The sequence below is a fragment of the Lemur catta genome, chromosome 12 (assembly GCF_020740605.2).
Source record: "Lemur catta isolate mLemCat1 chromosome 12, mLemCat1.pri, whole genome shotgun sequence".
Taxonomy (NCBI): domain Eukaryota; kingdom Metazoa; phylum Chordata; class Mammalia; order Primates; family Lemuridae; genus Lemur; species Lemur catta.
In genome coordinates this window covers 84518437-84544461 of record NC_059139.1, presented here as the reverse complement: position 1 = coordinate 84544461, position 26025 = coordinate 84518437, and the positions used below count along the sequence as shown (strand labels likewise).

At 34.5% G+C, this 26025-nt stretch overlaps 1 protein-coding gene across 4 annotated transcripts in view; it reads right to left on the bottom strand.

The window, feature by feature from the left end:
• The window catches only part of PRR16 (proline rich 16), a 193726-nt gene that overhangs the window by 70341 nt on the left and 97360 nt on the right, over positions 1 to 26025 (bottom strand). For 2 of the 4 annotated variants that reach the window (XM_045565972.1, XM_045565973.1), the window contains exons 2-3: positions 24205 to 24235; positions 14809 to 14931 (exon numbers count right to left, since the gene is read on the bottom strand). The exons of the other annotated variants lie outside the window; for them this stretch is intronic. The gene's annotated coding sequence lies outside the window, so the exon portion shown is untranslated. The remainder of the gene's footprint in view (positions 1 to 14808; positions 14932 to 24204; positions 24236 to 26025) is intronic. 4 annotated transcript variants of the gene reach the window in all.

The following is a 26025-nucleotide window of genomic DNA, read 5'->3' as shown; positions in this document are numbered from 1 at the left end:
CTTAGAAATCTTCTAGGAAGGGCTCAGTATCTCATGGGCAGGTTCTCAGGGAAGCGCCACTGTCATCTTCTCCTGGCAGCTCAAGAAAGAAGAAAGGACGCAAAGCCTCCAAAGAGGAGAGGGGACAGTATGTATAAATGAGGGCATCATTTTCAACATCAAAAAACTCGATTTCTTCCATCTCAACATCCAGGAAAATTCCCACAATGCTGAAGGCCAGGGCTTGCGGGAATCCTACTTTCTGGGATGGAGCTGGCATGGATGGCCCCTGCCTTCATGCGAATGGTCCAGAAGCCATGCTTAGAGGACAAACCTCTGCCTCTTTCTGTCAACCAACTCTTTGCAGACACCCAGAGACGACTCCTTCACCTCTCTCACTTCAACCTCCCAGTAATGTTGACCAGAGTAGAAGCAGGGTGTTCCCAGGACACAGGCCAGGTGGGCGAATCGCCTGGGGTCTTCCATCATGCCATGGTGGGTCTTTGCATGCTGGACACTCCTTCAATCATTGGACAGGATGAGAAAGGAGCTGGTGGTGGCTACATCCAGGGTCATATCATCCTGGAACCAGTGGAATTCACTGCTTACGTATAGACTTTGCTCCAGTCAGTAGGGGCCAGCGCTGCTTGATAGGAAGTGTCAGTGCTCTGATTTGCCATTCTTCCAAAGGAGTTTTCTCCACTATCCTCGACACAAGGGGTAGGTCAATTTCCAATCCTCCCTTTCTGACATCCAATTTTGGATGCAATCAAAGCAGAAAATATGTGCACAAGAGAGAGAAATGGGATTGGAGAAAAAAATCCAGCAAACTGGGCAGGTCACCTCTGCTTGCAGACTTTTGGCCATGGTCCCTGAGGGTTACTCCTTGGCAGTGAACTGAGTGGAAATGATCCTGTATCAGCTTCTGGAAGCTCTTGGAATCCCTTAGTACACAATCTCCTCTTCAGTAATCAGGACATGTCTTGTCTGCAGATTGCCAGATGATGTGTTGGCTGTGACTAAAGCTTCTTCTTGTGGAAGCTGAGCCCAATTGGGTCTTTAATAGGATTTGGAAGTATAGTCTCTACCCTAATCAGTATTCTTTGTAGGTCACCTTGACTTGGAGACTTCTGGTGGAGGTCTCAGATGTCTTGAAGGTCCGAAGTCTGCAACTCTTCCACTCTTGGCCTCGTCTCCTCTGAGCTCGTGCTCAGATACTCTGTCCTTTTATAGGGCCTGGGACACAGTCTCGACCCAGTCAGAGTCATAGGCTCCACCCCAAAGATTGTGCTATTTAAATCTAATCAATTAAAGCAAAGTGTTTGTGCCCCCATAATATTCTGAAATTTAAAAATGAAAAGCATTTGGAGAGTAAAAAATGGTTTGGCTGCCATTTTTCTTATTCTGTCCAGGACCTACACACAAAAGTAGAATTGCTGAATCAAAGGACATGAAAACTGTTTTAGATCCTGACACAGACCATGATGGTATCAGAGATATTAATACTAATGATTACATTAGCTGAGATTTGATTGGCTTCCAACTGTACCTTTCTGTATTTGATTTCTAAAAAATTTTGCTTCTTAAAGTTGAGTTCTGAAATTAGAGAATCTTATTCAGATGGGAATAGATTTGCTTATTTAATTGAAAGAGTTACTATGAAATTTTGAATTTTGTACTATGAAATTTTAATGACATAATTGTGCATGGAAGGGAAGGGTTGATTAAGTTTAATTGATTATATTTAAGTAGCATAACCACTATATTTGAAAATTGATTATATAATATACAAAAAAAACTGAATTGTACAAATAGGTGGATTGCGGTGTATGTGAAACATATCTCAATAAAGTTGTTGTAAAAAACAAAGAGTATCCCTTCTTATGGAAGAAATGTACATTTTTAAGAAGATATGATCTTCCTAGGATGAATAATCAGCTCTTTTGAGTATGGAAAGTTTCAAGGATTAATTTTCTTCATAGAATACTGAGACCATCAGGAGAAATCCTCTTTTTGACACATTGCTAATTCTGGAAAAAGTATAATGAAATGAAGTTTATGTTCCAAAAATCCACCAGAAAGAGTTAATTCCAGCTTATTTCCTTTGGGTCACAAACAAAAACAGAACCAGGATCATAGCAGGAAGAAAAAAAAGAGATGAAATACCATCTAGGGTTTCAGCGAGAGCTATTTATCACATACACTTTTCTGAAAGAAATGCAGTTGTATAATTGAAAATAAGTTAGTAAAATCTAACATAATACATGTGTTCCTATAACTAATAGGTTTAATTGTTTTATTCAATATTAAATCACTAATAAGTACTCTACCATTTTTTCTAACTACTAAAGTACTTGCAAAATTTGGACTGTTAAGCAGTAAACAAACCATGATTTTGTAAACATGTCTATATTTTTGTTTTTGTTTTGTTTTTGCATTAGTGAGGTAGTTTTGTATTAACTATTCTTCACTTCACTTCTACCTATTTTGAAAAATAATGTAATTATCATAAATTCTGAATACCAGTGCTGTTTTCAACATTCAAAGTTCCTATGCAAGAATGGCTCAGAGCCATCAATTCCTTGGAGATGTGAGTCAGGGACCTAGTCTAAGAAACCTGGTTTGCATAATAAGCACACTTTTTTTTTTCTTCAAGCTTAGATTCATTTGGAAGGGCTAAGAGTAAGGAAATAATGGAGATTATGCAAGGAAGGCTAAATTTTATTCCATTCTTGTGCTACCAGAAACCTCTGGGTTTCACTTCTTATCAGCGTAGACTCAAAACTAAACATTGGACATATTTCTAGAAAACATGAGGGAAAGGCTTCAACCAAAATATGCTCTGCTTTTCTTGTGAGTTTAAGATGCTGAGGCCCATGGACACGCATCCAGATGATTACCCTTGCCTGCAGGGACTCCACGATAGCAACTCCTATTTCCTTTATACAATAAAATATCTCAAAAAATTAAATATTTATCTCCAAAAGTGAAAAGCATAAGAGTGGCTTGTTTTAGTTTCTTCCATTTAGTGCTGACAAGATATAAATCATTATCATATTTCACATTGTATCATTGCATGTGAAATACAGTGTTTAAAAAAAAAACACTAAGAGCTCTTCACTTTTCAATGAAAAGTGAAAAGAGATAGTATCTCCTTGAAAAGTGAGTACACTAAGATATATATTTCACAACTGCCTGTGTGGACAATGTTGTTATACATGATGAGTGCATTTTACAATGCCTCCTTGAAACAACTGAACCAGGCACTGATATTTACACGTTCCAAGGAGGCAGCTACAAAAGAGAATTTGTTGATACTTGAAATATGCATGGCTAAATAACCATAGCCAATAACACAATGTTAAGTAAAGGAAATGATATGATTTACTACAATTTCTCCTAAAAGCATCAGATTGGTGACTAACATGACTTTAGGTAATAAGTGAAAAATATTTAAAATGTAACAGTTATGTATTTATCTTAATATTACTTAGAAAAACATTACTATTCTATCAAACCAGTGATTGAAGTTTTCCTTCTCAAAGAAATATATTTAAATTAAAAAGTTAGTCAATATAAAAATAAATGTGTAAAAAAATGCAGATGATAAGCTACTGTGGCAAAAAGTACATGCCTGAAATCTAAATGACTAACACGGGAAATTTTTTTTTTATTTAGGTCAAATAGTCTAAAAAACATATAATTGGAAATTAGTCTCAGCTCTGCTACAACTAACATGCTGCTCTTAGCAGGCCAGTTACTCTCTATTCAATTTCCAAATTTCTGAACAGTTAAAATAATCCCAGTTATTATTGTGATTTGTTGAAATGACAAATACAAAACTGGAAACACTCTGAGAAAGTATTTAAAATATGTGAAGGTACACATATTATAACAATTCAGAGTCTTCTGGGTCGAAACGAGAAAAGATAACCCAAAGTGGCTTAAACAAAAAAGAGAGACTTCTAGTCAAATTGGCATAGGAAGTACATGTTTTAGTGCATCCCATATTACTCCGTACTCAGGTATGACTAATAAAATATAAATAGGACTTAAACAGGGAGAGTTATGCTGTAGAGGTGGCAACTGGATGTACATAAAACTCCTCTGGGGTAACAGAAACATAAAGGGCTTAAAACTATACTGAGGATTTGAGTCAGACTCAAAATTGAAGGCTAAAAAATATCTCTTGCAAACCTCCGCCTAACTCTTACATGGTCCCATGGGCCTGAGGAAAGACATCGGGATCTCCTTATGAGCAGGAAAGAGGAAATTGTCCCATCTGTCTAATAGCTGACAGAGTGGTTTAACTATCAGCAATGACAAGTGGGGAAAGACCTGGACCTAAACTGGAAGAGTCTGGATCTGGAGCCAGTTTAAGGCAACCACATATGACTAGATGGAGAGAGGTAAATACAGAGCGAGTGAGAAAAATATAAGCAAAACTAAACTCACAAAATGATGCATATTAAGAAACTGAATGCTAATCTCAATGGCATGCGCTTGTAATCCAAGCTACTCTGGAGGCTGATGAGGGAGGATTCATTGAACCCAGGAGTTCAAGACCAGCCTGGGCAATATAGTGGGAACCTCATCTCAAAAATACACACACACACACACACACACTCTCTATCTCTCTCACATAAGTTAAATAGAAAGTCACTTCAAGTAAAAATGTTTTAGAGTATTGTTACAAAAACTTTAAAATAAGTATATTTATATGTTTAAAGAGATCTAGGAATACAAACTTTCTCATAGGACAGAATAAGAAATTATTAAACAAAATGAGAGGTTAAAAAGTGCAAATGTTTTCTGTCTTATTAAAGAACGGGAAATAAATCACTGAGAAACTTATAAGAAATTATTATGTCAGTAAGTATATTAACATTTTAAAGAAAATCAATACAGTAATAAAAATAGAAAATTCCTCTTTGAGGGTAAATGCAAAATTTATATTTAGACTCAAATATTTTGCATGTTACATTTCTATGGTTAACTTATGCACTGCTTTGGGCAGAGAGGTGGGGGGAGGGAACAGAAATAATCAGCACGTATGGCTTCCAGACTAGAAGAGGGAAAGCATAGCATAGAAAACTTTATCTGTTAACCAGAAGGCAAGAGAGGAAGAAAAAAATCAGAAAAAACAGGCAAAGCAAAACAATAATAGGTAGAAAGCACAAATTGAGATTGTAGTAATGAGTCTAAACATATTACAATAACAGGTAACATATTTGTATTAAAATATGGAATATATTGTCATATTTTTAAAAACACATTATAAACATTTTGTTAAAACATTTTTAAATGATGAGGGAAATCTTTGTGGGAAATACTATGAAACTTCATTGGAAGACAATAAAGATGATCTGCATATCTGTATAGATGATTCATGTTCATAATTGAGAAGACTCCATATAATAACAACAGCTACTCACTAGTTCCTCCTAGGGATTGGTCACAGACAGAGTGGGCAGCAAAGAAAAAGGAAAGGTATAATGTGTAGAACAATTGTATTTCAAATTGTTTTTGAAATAAACTACTACTAAAGATTACGGTTCTATCACTTTCCAAAAGGCTATCTTCTTAAAATCACAACATTAAAAAAATCTTATTTACTGTGATTCATACACTTCATACACATGTAATATATCAGTTGAAGCATTATCTGTCAAATACAAAACAAAAACAAATTATGTGGTCTCAAATACAGTATTTTGCAACTTAGTTGCATTAATCATCAATTCAGTCAAGAGAGTTTACTAAGCATCCACTTGCAGAATACTACTCTTTTTGCTCCAAGATTTATTCTGCATTTCATCATCCAGTCCTACAAGTATATTTTTCATGTTAATAAGTACAGTATTTTCACCCGAAATTTATGTTTGAAAGACAGCGTTTTTGAAGCAGCATATAGACTTCAAACAAGTTAAGTTTGTTACGAAAATTTATGGAAGGGTAGTATGACATCTTCATCATTATGCATGGCAAAACTATAACATAGTATAATTCCATGGTTATGATAGTTTATCTTCTCAGACATTGTGATGATAAAAGTGATAGATGTCCAAAATGACACATAAAGATTCAAGCTGTTATATTTCATAAGAAATAAAGACTAAAACAGCAATCCTAGGCTTTTTTATCTTACACATATCAAATGGAAACATAAGCTACTCTTGCAAAGCTGTTTTAGCCTGTCTCTTAGAGAAGATACTATTCTAAAACTTGTGTCTTTAATTTGTACTTTTGAAGATTCAAGATAAGGAATCCCCAGCCCTTTTATACATTTTTGTTTGCAACACTATTAATCACTATGAGTGTACTATTTCAAATTTATTCTTACCATATTATATAGCAATTCCTACAATTCTGAAAATTGAAATTAACCAACACTACCTAAATATTCAACACACTTAGACTATTCATGTAGTTATGAGATAAGAGGAAGTAATTACACAGATAATTCAGAAAACACATAAGATAACTGAACATATAAACTATTTGTTTCTAACTTAATCCACAAATCCAGTTATTTTATGTATCAAATTAGCTAAATAAAGTTGTTTTGTACTTCACTTTATAATGTGTATTTATAATGTATAGAGAGTTCTAAGAAAACTGAAATCCAGATATGTTAACCATTTGTCATAAACCAATAAAGATAGTATCCATTTATAAAAACATTTGTATCATCTATAATACAATTATTGTGACAAGTGAAGAAAGAGGACTATATGGAATATACGTATATATTCTCTTAGAATTCTTTGAAAATCAAGGACTTACTATAAAAAGTATATATATAAAACTATTATTGATTGATGTTAGAACAGTTTGGAATACTAATAGAATAAATCTAAAGAATACAAAATGAGAGCAGCTTTCTTCATTTTACACTATTATAAACAGAATTGTGATGAACAATTATGAGTCATTGATAAACACACTCATTTTATTTATAGTAATAAAAATATAGCTAACCCTCACTGAACATTTATCATAAGACAGGAGCTAGACTTTATGGCCAAGGTCTTATTCTACCTTCACTACAACCATTTTGCAATTTTCCTTCTCCCTTTTACAATTATAAACACTGGAACTTGAGGAGGTCACAAATCTGGAAGCAGCCATAGAGTAATATGAAGCCACATCTGTCTGACTTCAAACTTCCCCAATAACTTAGTTCATGTGTTAATCTTAGTTACTAAGGATTCTAGATACATTAACTACATCTCTAAATTCTCAAGCTTTCTAAAAAAAGGTAAACATCTCTAAAACTTCAACATTGAATCAGTCTTTATAGAATGAATATAAAAGAACATCAATCAACAGAATAAGCATAAAATAGAATATTTATAAAGGAATTCTTCCTAACAAAATACTTTTGGAGAACACAAAAATGAGGTAAACCTCCCTCAAACTGCTCACTGTTTCTTAGTGGGATATTTCGAAGGCACACCTAACTTCAGGGCACAGAAGGACTGAATGGGTGCAGCAAGCTAGGCACACACTGTGATGGGCATTCAAGAACAGAGATGAGTGAAAAAAGGGGGAATCACAAATCTGAGCTGGGTCTTGAAGCATCAAGTTGGGGAGAGGCTGGGCTTCATCTATATTTATAGCCGTTCCCCATCCGTGGCATCACCACGTAAGTGCCGTCAGAGCAGTGGTGGCATTAGATTTTCATAGGAGCGTGAGTCCTACTGTAAACTGTGCTTGGAGGGATCTAGGTTGCACGCTCCTTACGAGAATCTAATGCCTGTTGAGCTAGCGCTGGGAGCAGCTGCAAATACAGATTATCATTAGCGGACAGGTTTGACTGCATGATAAATGTAATGCACTTGGATCATCCTGAAACCATCCCCCACCACGCCTGTTCATGGAAAAATTGTCTTCCATGAAACCTGTCCCTGGTGCCTAAAAGGTTGGGGACTGCTGCTTAAGGAAAACTATGCCATAGAACTATGCCGGTTCTAAGCCACCTTCTTGGCAAGCAAATTCAGAATCCAATTTGTTTTTTGGCTTGTGGCCCTTGACCAGTTGGTCAAGGGATTACTGCCCTAAATCCACAGGCTCAGACTAAAGAATACGTTTTGTACCAGGTTGGACATTCTGATACTTTGAGAACTTGTGAGTACTATCCTGGGACTGAGCTAGGTTATACCAAATGTTAATAGATTCCGGTAATTGGAAAGTATATAGAGAATGTTCTCGTTAAAGAGATTGGCACCTACAAAGGTGTGAAAGTTGGAACCAATAACAAATATGCAGAAATTAAGTATGTTCCAGGTTAATGGGAGTACACGTTTTAAAAGCAGAAGATACATTTCAGAGAGTGCCTTTAATTTAGATAGTAAAAGCCCTTGAAAATAAGGCTGATGAGCTTAATTTTTATTCTTTATTGAAAGAAAAAGCTTACTCATTTAATCCTTATTATAACCTTATCAAGTGGGTTTTCTTATTATCTCCATTTTACGGATGATAAAATTGAAGTACAGAGAGGTTAAGTAATTTAAAGTCATACTGCTAGGAAATAGTAGAGCCAAGATTCTAACCCGGAAAGTTTGCTGGGACTTTTCAACCTAGAAAATAACATCACTAGAACTGGGTTTTAGTATGAATAACCTAAGGATCCTATGTTAGATATAGAGAGATGAAAATTTGTCCTATTCTTTTAAAAAAAATAAGGGACAGAGAAATAAGGGTGGTTTAATTCCAGGTTGAGGGTACACTGTCAGAACTTTTTCTCTACATTCAATAATGAATTATTTAAATTCACAATAAAAAGTTAAACTAAGCCATATAATTTACAACTACAGGCATTGTCCTCAGAGACAATGCAGATTCAGTTCTAGAGTCACACAATTTATTTTTTTATTTTTTTATTTCAGATCATCATGGGGGTACAAAAGCTCAGGTTATATACATTGTCCATGTCCCGCCCATCCCCCTGAGTCAGAGCCTCAAGCGTGTCCATTCTCCAGACAGTGCTCCTGGCACTCACCATGTAGTCATACCTCCATCCCCTCCCTCCACCCCCCACCTCCCCGAGTCAGCACCTTCAAGCATGACCATTCCCCAGACGGTGCGCAACACACTCATCATGTAGGCATACACCCATCCCCTCCCCCCACCCCCCGTCTCAGTCTGATATCCAATTGGTATCCTTCCCCAATGTGCATTTAGGTGATGATCAGGGAAACCAATTTTCTGGTGAGTACATGTGATGCTTGTTTTTCCATTCTTTGGATACTTCACTTAATATAATGGGTTCCAACTCTCTCCAGGAGAACCAAAGAGATGTCGTATCACTGTTATTTCTTATAGCTGAGTAATACTCCATAGTATACATATACCACAGTTTACTAATCCATTCGTGGATTGATGGGCATTTGGATTGTTTCCACATCTTTGCAATTGTGAATTGTGCTGCTATAAACATTCTTTGGTGTCTTTGTTACAGAATGACTTTTGTTCCTTTGGGTAGATGCCCAATAATGGGATTGCTGGATCGAATGGTAGGTCTACTTGTATCTGTTTAAGGTATCTCCATAATGCTTTCCACAGGGGTTGCACTAGTTTGCATTCCCACCAGCAGTGTATGAGTGTTCCTATCTCTCCGCATCCACGCCAACATGTGTTGTTTTTGGACTTTTTGATAAAGGCCATTCTCACTGGAGTTAAGTGATATCTCCTTGTGGTTTTGATTTGCATTTCCCTGATGATTAGGGATGTTGAGCATTTTTTCATACGTTTGTTAGCCATTCTTATATCTTCTTTTGAAAAATTTCTATTCATGTCGTTTGCCCACTTTTTGATAGGGTTGTTTGATTTTTTCTTGCTGATTTTCCTGAGTTCTAAATAGATTCTTGTTATCAGTCCTTTATCTGAGGTAGAGTCACACAATTTTTTAGATTCCCAGGGCATATAAAAATTATATTTACACTAAAAACCAATGTGAATACCTTACTTAAAAATACTTTATTGATAAAAAATGCTAATGATTATCTGAGCCTTCAGCAAGTCATAATTTCTTTGCTGGTGGAAGGTCTTGCCCTGATGTTGATAGCTGCTGAGTCATCAGAGGTGGTAGTTGCTGAAGGTTAGAGTGACTAAGGCAATTTCTTAAAATAAGAAAACAATGAAATTTGTGGCATCAATGGAATCTTCCCTTCACAAAAGAGTTCTCTATGCCATGCAATGTTGATTGATAGAATTTTACCCACAGTAGAATCTCAAACCATGCCACTGCTTTTTCAACTAAGTTTATGTACTATTCTGAATTCCTTGTTATCATCTCAACAATGTCCATAGCATCTTCAAATAAGAAATTCCTTTTTTTTTTTGCTTATCCGTAAGAAGTGACTTCTCCATTAAAGTTTTATCATGATGTAGCTGTTCAGTGACATCGTCAGGCTTCACTTTAGAAGTTCTAGTTCTTTTGCTATTTCCACCACATCTACAGTTACTTCCTCCACTAAAGTATTAAATACTTGAAAGTTATCTATGAAGGTTGAAATCAAATTCTTTCAAACTTCTGTTAATAATGTTGATGTTTTGACCTCCTCCCATGAATCACAAATGTTCTTAATGACATGTAGAATGGTGAAAGCTTTCTAGGACGTTTTTAATTTGCCCAGATCCTTTAGAGGAATCACTATTCACAGCACCTACAGCCTTATGAAACGCATTTGTTAAATAGTAAGTCTTCAAAGTCAAAATTACTAATTGATCTATGTGCTGCAGAATGGATGGTGTGCTGATATACATGAAAACAACGTTACTCTCCAGTTTATCTTCATAAGTGCTCTTGGGTGACCAGTTGTATTGTCAGTGAGTAGTAATATTTTGAAAGGAATCTTTTTTCTGAGAAGTAGGTCTCAACCATGAGCTTAAAACAGTAAACTATACTGTAAACAGATGTGCAGTCAACCAGGCTTTGTTGTTCCATTTATAGAAGATAGGCAAGTATATTTGGCATGATTCTTAAGGGCTCTAGGATTTCCAGAATGGTAAATAAGCTTTGGCTTCAACTTAAAGTCAACAGCTGCATTAGCCCCTAACAAGAGAGTTAGCCTGTCCTTTGAAGCTTTGAAGCCAGGCATTGACTTCTCCTCTCTAGCTATAAATGTCCTAGATGACATTTCTTCCAGTATAAGCCTGTTCTATCTACACTGCAAATCTGTTATTTAGTGTAGCCATCTTCATCAATTATCTTAGCTATATCTTCTGCATAACTTCCCACAGCTTCTATGTTAGCACTTGCTGCTTCACCCTGTACTTTTATGTTATCGAGACAGCTTCTTTCCTTAAATCTCATGATCCAACCTCTGCTAGTTTCAGACTTTTCTTCTGCAGTTGCCTCACCTCTCTCAACATTCATATACTTGAAGAGAGCCAGGGATTTGTTCTGAATTAAGTTTTGGCTAAAGGTGATGTGGTGGCTGGTTTGATTTTCTATCCAGACCACTAAAACTTTCTCCATATCAACAGTAAGGCTGTTTTACTTTCTTATCTTTCATGTATTCATTAGAGTAGCACTTCAGTTTCCTTCAAGAACTTTTCCTTTGTATTCACAACTTGGTTACCTGTTTGATGCAAGACATCTAGCTTTCAGCCTATCTCATTTTTGACCTGCCTTCTTCACCAAGCTTAATCATTTCTAGCCTTTGATTTAAAGTAAGATGAGCAAGTCATCCTTTCACTTGAATACTTAGAGGTCATTGTAGGGTTATTAATTGGCCTAATAGGAACAGGCAGGCCAGAGGAGAGGGAGAGAGTTGGGGCAATGGCTGGAAAATGGAGCAGTTGCAACACACACATTTAACAATTAGTTTGCTGCCTCCTATGGGTGTCGTTCACGGCACCCCAAAACAATTACAATAGTAACATAAAAGATTACTGACCCCAGATCATCATTACAGACATAATAACAATGATAAAGTTTGAAATCTCATGAAAATTGCCAAAATGTGACACAGAAATATGAAGTAAACACATGCTGTTGCAAAAACAGCACTGATAGATTTGCTTGACTTGACACAGCATTGCTATAAACCTCAATTTGTAAAAAATGCACCATCTGCAAAGTGCAGTAAAGCAATGCACAACAAAATGAGGTACGCCTGTACTACTTGAGGAAATTATTTAATATTACATTTGAAACAAAGATAAAAGTATGCTTTCCTTCCTCTAGTAAATTGTTGAATTAGGTGTCTTAAAATAAGAGACTTTTTTTAAAGGTAGAAATACCACCCAGCCTATAATTTCTTAAAATTGTTTTACCTATTGCATTTAAAGATTAAGATAATATATGCATCAATCAAAAATACACTTTTGTATTTTACTTCTGTATGTAAAGAAAAAACTCCAAGATGACAGGGATACTGGAAATGAAGGTACCATGTTTACAAGTAACTGAAGCACGCATATTCAGCTTGAAACACTAACTTGAAGTGATGAATAATATAAATAAAGTTCTTAATAGACTGTAACTATTTTAGGAGACAAAGATTAAGGTATAATATGTAAGGGAGATGGCAAAGGGGTGAGAGATGGCAAAGGGGCAGGAGGTGGGGTGAAGGAGCAGTGTTTTTATTTTTAACCAGACAGAAAACCCTGTACTTCCTTCTTCAAATCAGCACAATTTTCTTATACTAATGTGTAGTGGTATGTGTTGCTATTCCATTAACTCAAAATTTAAATGTACAAAAGTACACCCACTGCAATAAGAAAATACATTTTCCTCAGGCATAGAGGTGGAATTGGCATATCTGTCTTGTTCTTATTTAACATTTCAAAGTTCATTGATTTTAACTTGTTTTAACAATTGTGCCTTTCCTTTCACACAAGGTAAGGGCAATATTTTGCTGTTTTATTTGAGAGAGTACTTTTGAGAGACTAAGACAACAGCTGAACAAATCTACTCAGCTGAGAGGCCGGGAGCTTGGATTCTGAGAAGAGGGCTTCAGTCCCTCTCTGCCTTCGTCAGGACGGAAATGACTGTGTCTATGAATCTTGATTGTTCTGTAGCACCACCTATCTTGTAAGATCACTGGGAAGAATAAATAAGGAAACATATAAAAGTAGTTTCTGGGGACCTCCTATATAGAAGGCTCTTAACCTCGGAAGACTACTATTTTACAAAAAGTACCTTGATCTTAAACATGAAATTTAAAGTCAGAAGTGAGAATTACTACTCCTGGTTGTCCAAATTACTAAATGTTGGATCATGAGCTATTCACAGCTCATCCAAAGTACTCTTTAGTTCGTTATAAAATGCAGATAATCTACTTTGTGCCTATCTAAAAAAATTGAGCATCAAATGAGGTACCGTATATGAAACAGAAAAGCAGTATAAATTTAGTATAATTAATTTCAAATAGCATTCATAAAATACATTCTAAAATTTAAGAATAAGGGCAAGAAAAAAATTTAGCAATTAAAATTTCAGTCTATTAATAAACTGTGATATCCTTTTACTTCCCTAGATCAATTTATTACCTTGCATTTAACTAGAATCATACAGCTACTTACTACGTGCTCTCTAAGATTGTTTCTCACTCTTAAGTTTTGTAATTTTTGACATCCTTTTATAGAAACTGTGAACCCAGACTTTAAATCAGAACTCAGGAAAATGAAGGCGTTGTGCCTATCCAGTCCAAATAACTTTCTTCAAATAATCAACTCTTCCTTTATGTTCTGGAAGGTACTTACCTTGTAAGCCTCAGCTCCTATCACTTCCCTTTTTGTCCTATAATTTATAATTACTCCCTGCAGCATCCTGTCTCTATTCTCTTCAAGTGGTTTTCCCTCTGCCTAGAAGACTTCTCTTTCTTTTACCTTTTATCATGACACTTCCCATCCTGTAGAGAAATGGCCTATTTGCATGTCTCTTTCTTTCGGTAGATCCCTTACGGCTCAGAGGAGACCTTGTTCATCTTTGTACTTTCATCAGAGTACACACTGCCTGCCCTATCACAGGTGTTTGATAAGTGTTGAATTGAAGAAATAAAAAAATCAAGACAATCTTTAAAACTACCTAGTAATACAAATCTCTGGCATACATGGGACAGCCTGGGTCAATCGCCTAAATGATTACAGCTGCCAGTGAACTGAGAGCCCCCCCAAAACCTCAGGCAACTAGTGGATATCATAGAGTCTGGGAGCCCAGCACTTAAGAGGTAGATTTTACTCAAACAACAAACATCATCACTCTAAAGTATCCAGCAACTTCCAGAGATGGCTTTGTGTCAGGCAACTAAGCTTAGCCTTGGAAGTTCAACATGCCCAAATCTCAAGATTTGCACAGTTGTAATCCCATTCTTGACACAGTTGTTTTATTTTTAGATATGTTTCCAGTCATGTTCCACAAAGCAAATTCCCAGGTTCTCCACAAAAATATTCACCAATATAAAAGAGACAAAATATAGTCTCCCCTTGGGAGTTGGCCTAACCCCTGTCATGTTTAATAAATTACTTCCAGGAGACAAATGTGACTCATTGCTTCCTACCTGGTTTGCCAGGTCCTGGCAATTTTTAGAACCCTCAGATGGAATAGCAGATTGTATTTTCCAAGCATGGTGACAAGCATCAGTGCAAGACACATACTGACACACACACATGCACACATTCCTTTTTGTATATACCTGTTAAAATATGATATTGGAAATCCTCCAATAAAATGTGAAGTCTCTTTTCCCTTCCCTTTAAACCTGGGTGGAACATTGTAACTGCTTCTACCAATAAAATGCAGAGGAAGTGATCCTGTATTACTTCTGAGGCTGAGATATAAAAGGCAAAATGACTTCAGCTTGGCTCACACTCTACCTTGGGACACTTGCTCTTGGAATCCAGCCACCATGTTGTAAGGAATCCCAGGCATCAGGCAACATGAAGATATCCCATGTGGACATTCCAATGGATAGCCACGGCAGGCCTTCACCCCTAGATCTGTGATGAATGAGACTATAGATAATTGCAACCCATAGAAACCATGAGAAATAATATGTGATTACTGCTGTTTTAAGCCACCTTGTTTTAGAATGATTTGTTATGCAGCAATGGATAACCAATATAGATCTGGCGGGCTGCCTAGCTTCTGGAATATCAATTTACAGCTAGACTTAAGGCAGTCTGAGACCTCTCACACTCTCGGCAATTTTTTGTTGACAGATCACCTAAAAATAACCACTCTGAACTTCACATTCCTAGAACAAATATTACCATTATGAATGAAATAAGAAAGTCATTCATAAAATACTATACCAAATTCCTGTTAAAATCTTCCAGATTGTTTTTTAAAGCCCTTCACAATACTTTCCTATTTATGTTTCAAATATATTTCTCTAGCAGAGTTTGAAGAGCATAGTTTGTTGTTCTTATTGTTACTTTGTATTGTTTTAGTTTTTAAAATTTGTTTCCTTCTTTTTAATGAAATCTTTTGATTTCCATCTTAATTTACTCCTTTACCCAACTATCATTCAGCAGTAGGTTGTTTTGTTTCCATGACTTTGTATAGACATAAGTATTTCTGTTGGAGTTGATTTCTAATTTTATTCCACTGGTGTCTGAGAAGATGCATGGCATATTTTCTATTTTTTTAAATTTATTGAGACATGTTTTGTGGCCTAGGATCTGACCAATCTTAGAGAATGTTCCACAAACTGATGAGAAGAATGTATATTCAGTGGTTTAGGATAGAACGTTCTGTAAATGTCTGTTAGGCCCATTTGTTCTAGAGTTCTGTTCAAGGTCATTGTTTCTTTGTTTATTTTCTCTTTGGAGGATCTGTCCTGTTCTGCAGAGGGGTGCTGAAGTCTCTGGCTATTATGGTGTTGCTGTTTATCATTTTGTTTAGATCAAGTAGGATTTGCTTTATAAATCTGTGTGTACCTGTGTTAGGTGCATAAATATTTAGACGTGTTATGTCTTCTTATTGAATCATTCCCTTTACCATTATACAATGACCATCTTTGTCTTTCTTTACTTTTGTTGATTTGAAGCTTATATTATCTGATGTGAGAACTGCTATATCAACTTTCTTTGGGTTTCCATTTGCATGGAATATGGTTTTACATTCCTTCACCCTGAGTCTGAATGGGTCCTTTTGGGTTAGATGTGTTAACTCAAGTGAGAATGGCTTATATCAAAAAGTCCCAAAACAACAAATGTTGGCATGGATGCAGAGAGATAGGAACACTCATACACTGCTGGTGGGACTGCAAACTAGTACAACCTCTGTGGAAAAGAATCTGGAGATACCTCAAAGAGCTAAAAATAGAAATACCATTTGATCTAGTAATGCCACTACTGGGCATCTGCCCAAAGGAAAAAAAGACATTCTGTAAAAAGACACCTACATTCAAATGTTTATAGCAGCACAATTCACAATTGCAAAGATGTGGAAACAACCTAAGTGCCCACCATTAATACTACATTAACTACACTAATATAATGTAGCATATGTATACCATGGAAGACTACTCAGCCAAAAATAATGGTGAACTAATACCTCTTCTATTAACCTGGATGGAGTAGGAGACCATTCTTCTAAGTGAAGTATCACGAGAATGGAAAAACAAGCACCACATGTACTCACCATTAAATTGGAACTTATTGATCAACACCTATGTGCACATATGCAAATAATATTCATCGTAAATTAAGCAGGTGGGGTGGGGACGAAGGGATGGGTAAATTTACACTTAATGGTACAATACACACTATCTTGGGGATGGGAACACTTATAACTTCGACTCAAACTTTACAAAAGCTATTTATGTAACCAAGTGTTTGTACCCATGTAATATTCTGAAATAATAAATTAAAAAAAGAAAAAAACTTAAAACTTTTATATAAAATGAATATTCAGAGGTAGGAGATTAATTCTACATTGAGAAAAAGCTATATAGATACTGTCATTAATACTTGTATTACATATCACCATGAAAAATTAAATATCCTTAAATAGAAATACAGCTAATTAAATTATGGCTCATTTATAGACGCTCCTTGACTTACAACAGGGTTATGTCCTGTCCCGACTAACCTATTTTAAGTTGAAAATATCATAAGTCAAAAATGCATTTAATACCCTGATAAACCCATCATAAATTCAAAAAATTGTAAGTTGAGCTATCAAAACCGTCTGTACTCGATGTAATATTATGCAATATTAAATTGTTTACAAATTATTATAGTAACTCAGAAAATTGTTAAGGTATAATGTTTAGTGAAGAAATTAGATAGCAAGAGTACATATATCATAGGACAATAGGACCATAATCAAGTATAATAAATTTATGGATAGAATAATAACTGGGGGTAAATATAAAATTGGTTCCTTAAATTTCAGGTTTATAACTGACGTTTTTAGTTTGTATTTCCATTATTTTTCCAAATTTTTCATAATGGAAGATATATTCTTTTAAAATGAAGTTTTTTTTAATTAGTTACCTTTTTCTTATCCTTCTTTCCCCTTACTTTTCATTATATTTTTTTTTCTTAATTCACAAGTTAACATATCACTTAAGAGTTTCATCTCTGGATTCCAAAAGCACTGGGTTTAGATCACACCTCAGTCCCTTTCTAACTGTGTGAACTTATGTAAGTTAGTAACTACATAGGTTTCCAAATCCATAAAAATTAACATTATAGTAGCATCTCCATCTCTGATTGCTAGAAAAATTAAATGAGATAATAGAAATAAAGCTCCTAGCTTTGTGCCTGCCACATAGTTATCACTCAATAAATGAAATCTGCTACTGTGTACTTTCTTGCCTGTCATTCATCCTGTTGTGTCATTGTTTACCTTATTTCAAAGAGGTTCAGTATTAACGGAGGCAGAAGACACATCAAACATTTCCTAACCAAAGCAAACATTTGTGTGTTCTTTCCTGTTGCATTGACTTGTACAAAAAGATTTTCCAAAATTCCAGGAAGCAGTGTTAATGAAATGTGTCCTGAAAATATCAGGAAGGTGTCCATATTACAAACAAAGAAGAAACCTACCCAACTAAATGTTATCTTAAAGAAAACATTGGTATTATTTCTTTGCTCCTATTTTATTTCGTCAAAACTGAACTAGTGTGCCAATCAAGTTATTATCTATGGGGATAAGGGGTGGACCAATGTCATTCTCTAGATGTCAATAAAACAGTCTGTCTCTAGTTTCTACATTTTTCAGAGTTGACAATATTTGCTAACTGAAATTTCATATGCCAGTGACTTCTCAATACGAACATTGCAAAGCTTTAAACACAAGCATTTGAGGTAAAATATTAATACAAAAACCTTGTTTGGGATTTCTTTGTTAAAATTTCAAAGCACATCCTTGGAACATGCATTGTTTTTGTCTGAATATATCACTATATATATATATATATTTATATGTAAATCATATTAATGTGAACTCACAAGAATATGCAATTACTCACACATTTTGAGCAATTTCCTGGAATTCACCAATGCTCCAAAAAAGAAAAAAAAAAAAAAAAGAATCAGCATAGGAAAAGCAAATCTTTTAAAAATGGTGTTTGCAGTAGGCTTCTCCAGAGAAACAGAAGGGTGTGTGTGTAAAAAAAAAAAATATATATATATATATATTTTTTTTTTTTTCCGGGGGACAAAGTGTGTATGTGTGTGTGTGTGTGTGTGTGTGTGTGTGTGTATATACTTTTAAGACCAGTGTCCCAGCTCAAGCAGTCAGGCAGGAGCTCCCTCTTCCTCACATAGGGTAAGCCTTTTTGTTCTCTTCAGGATTTTGACTGACAGGATGAGGGCCACCCTCATTTGGCAGGGCAATCTGCTTTATTCAGTACAAATGTTTAATCTCATCCAAAAACACCCTCATAGACACAACCACAAATATTTGGGCACACCACAGCCCTGTCAAATTGACACATAAAATTAACCATCTCAGTATTATATGCAGGTGCTTGTAAAATAAGTGCAAAATGAACAGTGGATTTTCGCTGATACACTCCTGTATAAAGTGAAGAGCATATTACCTTGGGATACAATTAACATATAAAAGGTGCATAATTTGTAAATTAACATTAACATACTCAATCTTCCCTTACACATTTCGAACACCATTTATGCATTGACTACTGTAGGGCTTAAGATCATATGAATAGTAGTATCTGTTATTTCTAAATAAGTAAATCAAAGATCACTTAATAGCTAAAAATATCATCCAGTCCTCTTTCCTGCTTGAAGTGAAAAATTATATGGGTCAAATTACTATAGTCAAGTCTAAGAGTGGAGAAGCCCTCTCTTTCAGCATTTTAAGTAGTATTATGTAAGTTATATCCATATAACTTGCAGTGCTTGGTAATAAAAACTTGTACATTAGAGATTTGATAGAAAATCATAACTTACACATTTATCCTAATTTCAACCAACCATTGCTTTTGGAAGCAAAGGCATATTTGAAAGCAGGCCCCTTCCAGAAAACCTGAAGCAAAGTGAAATGAACATTGTACAAGGTTTCCTTTTTATGGAAATAAGACACAAAAGGATTAAAAGGGGTCATCAAGAAAGAAGAGGGGATAGTGGACAAGCACTTCAAGAACCATGAGGTAGAAGACAGGGGGAAATGGAGGCAGTTTGCTAAGATATGTGTAGCACACTAATATTATCACTGTTCCCATGAGGCTTTATCCCAACTTGGTAAGATTTCTAGAGCCTTGCAGACAGAATAATGCCCATACTGCAAAGCATTTCCTCACTCTCACAAAAACTGATATGCTACACAAATGGATCCAACTCCATTTAAGAATGAACTCATATGGGTGAGTTATAACTTAAGCAGTGGGTAGACCTCTTTATTAAGTGAAGGATTACATCACAAATACAATCTGATCATGTTTATTCCTCCTGAACTTATAAAACTGCAGAATATATATTTTTAAGTTCATAAAATCCAAAATCAAATCATATAAACAAAGCACTTCTATTTTTCATATATCAAACACACAAATTCCCAAGAAAGCATTTGACCTTCATGATATAAATGACTAAAATGATGGCAGGACAGCAAAATATAATAAACAAAATAATTAAAAATAAGAAAAAATAAAGGAACTCCCTTGAGGAAAAAGCAGAGAATATCTTAAAATGAGTAAATTATTCCAGATATCTTGAAGAAGTGGTAGGGTTACCCAAATTGAAGTTCCCCATTGAGAGTTAAATACAAAGATTTTAAAGATGGCTTCTAGCTGGTCACTATTTTTAAAATTAATAACACTTTTCTGATTTTTCTAGGCATAATTCCAAGAATAGAATAGTAGCATGATTAAGGAATTATAGCTTAATTTAAGACACTATCTGACAAAGGGCAGTGTGTAGGAATGGGCTTTTGCTTAATGTCAGAAAGAATTTTGATATAAAAATGTTGAGCATTTTCTTTTGAATGAGTCAAATTGGGGAACACATTAGCTGCAAATATTTTCTCTTTATTCACTTTTCTAACCTTTATTAACACATTTTATTGTAGTATACTATGCACACAGAAATCATACAAAGCATTCTGAATTTTGACAGAGTGCACACCTATGAAAACCAGGGGGCAGTTCAAGAAATAGACTATGAACCACAAGCTCCACCATCTCCCCTTAAACACTCTCTCAGTTACTACCTCCCCAGGTAGGGTTCTTATTTTTAATTCCATAGATTCATATAATATGTTTTAAATTTTATATAAATAATTATCATGTCTGGCTTGTTTGTTCAATATAGCGAGTAAAATGTTATGAATCCATCCATAAGATTAATCCATACCATTGCATGTAATTTATTCTTTGCTATATAGTATTTCATTATATGGATATATAACAATTTATCTGGTCTATTCTTGATGTACAATTTGGGTTACTTCTAGTTTTTCTTTCTTTCTTTAAATTTATGATTGACACAATAATTGTAGTTATTTATGGGGTAAAACCTGGTGTTTTGATATACGTGTAAGGCTCAAACAAGGATAGTTAGCATATTCATATCCTTAAACATTTTCCATTTCTTTATAATGGGAACATTCAAAAACCTTTCTTCTAACTATTTTGAAATATACATTATTAACTCCAGTCATTCTGTTATGCAATAGAACATCAGAACTTATTATTGCTATCTAACTGTAACTTTGTACACATTGGCAAATTTCTTCTCATTTCCTCCTTCTTCTTCCCTCCCCATCATCTGGTAAACACTATTCTACTCTATACTTTTAGAAGAGCAACTTTTTAGATTCTACCTGATCATGTGGTATTTGTCTTTCTGTGTCTGGGTTATTTCACTTAATGTAATAACCTTCAGTTTCATCCATGTTGTCCCAAATGACAGGATTTCATTCTTTTTTATGGCTAAATAGTATTCTATTTCACATATATACCACAATTTCTTTATCCATTCATCCATTAATGGACACTTAGATTGATTCACTATCTTGGCTATTGTGAATAGTGCTGCAATAAACACAGGAGTGCAGAAATCTCTTCAACATTTCCTTCGGATATATTCCCAGCAGTGGGGTTGCTGGTATGGACCATATGGTAGTTCCATTTTTAAATTTTTGAGGAACCCCCATACAGTTTCCCATAATGGCTATAGTAATTTACATTCTCACCAGCAGTGTGTAAGGCTCCCTTTTCTCCATATCTTCACCAACACTTGTTATTTTTTAATTTTTTGATAGTAGACAATCCAACTGGAGTGAGGTGATATCCTATTGTAGTTTTTTTTTGTTGTTGTTTTGTTTTTTTATTTTCTTTTTTTGAGACAGAGTCTCACTCTGTTGCCCGAGCTAGAGTGAGTGCCGTGGCATCAGCCTAGCTCACAGCAACCTCAAACTCCTGGACTCGACCAATCCTCCTGCCTCAGCCTCCCGAGTAGCTGGGACTACAGGCATGCGCCACCATGCCCGGCTAATTTTTTCTATATATATATATATATATATATATATATATACATATATATATATACACGTTTTTAGCTGTCCGTATAATTTCTTTTCTATTTTTAGTAGAGACGGGGTCTCACTCTTGCTCAGGCTGGTCTCGAACTCCTGAGCTCAAACAATCCGCCCGCCTCGGCCTCCCAGAGGGCTAGGATTACAGGCGTGAGCCACCGCGCCCGGCCTGTAGTTTTAATTTGAATTTTCCTGATGATTAATGATGTTCAATACTTTTCATACAACTGTTGGTCATTTCTATGTCTTTTTTTTGAGAAATGTCTATTCAGGTCTTTTGCTTATTTTTTAATTGGGTTATTTGTTTCTGTTTCTGTTTTTGTTTTGTTATTGAGTTGTTAGAGTCTCTTATATTTTTTGGATACTAACCCCCTTATCAGATGTATAGTTTGCAAATATATTCTTCCAATCTGTAGGTTGTCTCTTTGCTCTGCTGATTGTTTCATTTGCTGTGCAGAATCTTTTCAGTTTGTCTATGTTTGCTTTTGTTGCCTGTGCTCTTGAGGTTTTATTTAAAAAATCCTTGCCTAGACCAAGGTCATAGAGCTTTTTCTGTTTTCTTCTTGTAGTTTTGTAGTTTGGGGTCTCATATTTAAGTCTTTAATCCATTTTGAATTGATTTTTATATATGGTGAGAGATAGTGTTTAATTCCAGTCTTCTGCCTGTAGACATCCAGTTTCCCCAGCACTATTTATTAAAGAGGCTGTCCTTTCGGCATCATGTATACTTGGCACCTTTGTTGAAAATTAATTGAGTATAGATGTGTGGATTTATTTCTGGGCTTTCTATTCTGTTCCATTGGGCTGTGTCTGTTTTTATGCCAGTACCATGCTATTTTGGTTACCACAGTTTTATAGTATGTTTTAGGTATGATAGTGTGATGCCTCTAGCTTTGTTCTCTTTGATGAAAATTGCTTGGGCTATTTGAAGTCTTTTGTGGTTCCATACAGATTTTAGGATTTTTTTTTTCTATTAATATTTATTTGAAAAATATAATCGTTATTTTGGTAGATCTACTGAATCTATAGATCACTTTGAGTAAAAATGGGCATTTTAAAAATATTAATTCTTCCAAACCATGAACATGTGAAATATTTCCATTTTTTCGTGTATTTTTCAACTTCTTTCATCAATATCTTATGGTTTTAATTATACAGTTCTTTTATCTCCTTTATTGAATTTATTCATAGGCATTTTTGTAGCTATTGTAAATGAGATTGTTTTCTTGATTTCTATTTCAGAAAATTTGTTATTGGCATATAGAAATGCTACTGATTTTCATATGTTGATTTGTATCCTGCAATTTTAATGAATTTGTTTTTAGTTCTAATAGATTTCTGGTGAAGTCTTCAAGGTGTTCTCTATATAAAATCGTGTTGTCTACAAACAGGAATGATTTGACTTCTTCTTTTCCAATTTGAATGCTATTTCTCTCACCTGATTGCTCTGAGCAGGACTACCAGTGCAATGTTGAATGAAAGTGGTGAAAATGCGCATCCTTGTCTTATCCAGATCTTAGAGAGAAAGGTCTCTGGCTTTTCCTCATTCAGTATGATGTTGGCTGTGGATTTTTTATGTATGGCCTCTATTATGATGAGATATGTTCCTTCTACATGTAATTTGTTGAGAGTTTTTATCATGAAAGAATGTTGAATTTTATCAAATGCTTTTTTCTGCATCTATAGAGATGACCATATGGCTTTTGTCCTTCATTTTGATGATATGATGTAACATGTTTATTGATTTGCATGTGTTGAATCATCCTTGCATTCCAGGAATAAATCCCATTTGGTCATGATAAATATATTTTATGTGCTTTTCGATTCAGTTTGCTGATATTTTCAGGATTTTTGCATCTAAGTTCATCATCGATATTACCCCATGGTTTGCTGTTTTTGTTATGTCCCTGTTTGGTTTTGGTGTAAGGGTTACTTCCAGTTTTTGGCAAATAATTCTACTATAAACATTCTTTTACATGTCTTTTGGTAAAGACAGTCCCCCCCTTCTCCATGGGGGATATATTCCAAGAGCTCCAATGGGTGTCTGAAACTGCAGGTAGTACTGAACCCTATATATGTTTTTTCCTACACACATATGCCTATGATAAAGTTTAAATTATAGATTAGGCACAGTGAGAGATGAACAACAACAATAATAAAACTAAACAATTATAACATTATACTGTAATAAAAGTTACGTGAATGTGGTGTCTCTCTTTTTCTCTCTCTCTCAAAATATCTTATTATACTGTACTTACCTACTTTCAGACCAGGGTTGACCACAGGTAACTGAAAAGGCAGAAACCAAAACCATGAATAAAGAGTACTACTGTATATGAACAAGTTCCTTTGGTATATACCTAGAAGTGGAATTATGTGTTTTAATGTCCACATTATTTTCAACTTTAGTACACTCAAAAACATAGTTTTCATAATAGTTGTATCAATTTACATTTATACCAACAGTGTATGAGAGTTTTAGTTGCTCCAGATCCTATCCAATATTCTATATCACATTTTTTTCATTTTAATTATTCTAGTGAATGTTTAGAAATATTCTGAAGTGGTTTTAATTTGCATTTCTATTTAATTAATTAAATCAAATAGCATTTCATATATTTATTGGTAATTTGGATATACTCTTTCATGAAATGGCCATTCATCTCTCTAGTATATTTTTTGTATGAGGATATCTTTATTATCTTTATTGATATGTTGGAATTATTATATTCTGTAAACAAGCACTTTCTCAAATAGACATATAACAAATATCTTTCCCTATCTGTGCCATGGTCTTTCACTCTCTGTGATGTTTTTTGATAAAATAGTAGTTCATTAACATTTAGTCAATTTACTAATATTTTTCCATTACAGTGAGAACTTCTTTATGTTTTTTATTTTTTTTTTAATTTGCCTACTATAAGGTCAGGAAGATATTCTATATTTTCTAAAATCAGTAGTGTTTTACTTTTCACTTTTATAACTATAATCATTCTAATATTGATTTTTTATGATATACATTAAGGTTCAATATTTATTTCTTATTTCTAGTCTGCATATCTAATTTACATAGCATTACTTATTGAGAAAAAACATCCTTTCTTCATAGCTGCAGACATTTTGTGTACTCACTTTAGCTTATTTATTGTACAAATGCAAAGTGGCAGGTATTATAGATAATTCTGCTTCTCTTTAAAAGTGCTTTGAGAACAAGTTTATTACCTACATAGTAACAATATATTCCAATCATATTCCTAATTCCACAACCTTACTGGTTTGTTAAAGAATAAGGAGTTAGAGATCTTATATTCATGGCATCTACCAAAGTCCTGACATATTGTAGGTGCTCAATAAATAAATCTTGAATTAAGTGATTTTTACATTCTTCTAGCTAATAGTTCTGGATTCTTTGTTTATAAAACATTTAATAATAAGATATTATTATTTAATATTTACATTAAATTTGAAATAATTATAAATATTACAGTGATTTGATTTGAAAAGATACATGTAGAATCTTCATGAAAAAACTAAATAGAATTTAAAACATAAGAATTCATAAAACCAGTAATTTCTTTCACTACCACCACAAGAGCATCAGGATTTAAAATTGGCCTCATTTAGAAAATTACCACTTCGGGAATTCAAGGATTTCTATTAGAAAGGAAAATTCTTGCCCTGGAATTATGCCTTATAGTCTACTTTCTCCTTTTTACACTTCAGTATATTAGGCACATGAACCTATAGTATTTTTATACACAGAAAACATGTTACTTTCAAAAGTTCTAATTTATCTCAAAACTACCAGTATCCAGTGAGAAGCATTCCTACCAAAGTCCTCAATAAGAAGACAGGTGGTTGTTGAATACTTAGTAGCAGGGAAAAGTTGGGTCATCTTGCTTACCTACTTGTTGTGATTTATAAGGCTAGAAGGCTACAATAAGAAAAGTGCAAAAAAACAAAAAAATAAAAAACTTCTCTCAAACGAATTTCTTCCATAAATTCTCTTGATTTAATGTGAATGTAGCCATTTGCTTAGAAGAATAAATATATTCAGTTAGCACATGTGATGCCAGTAA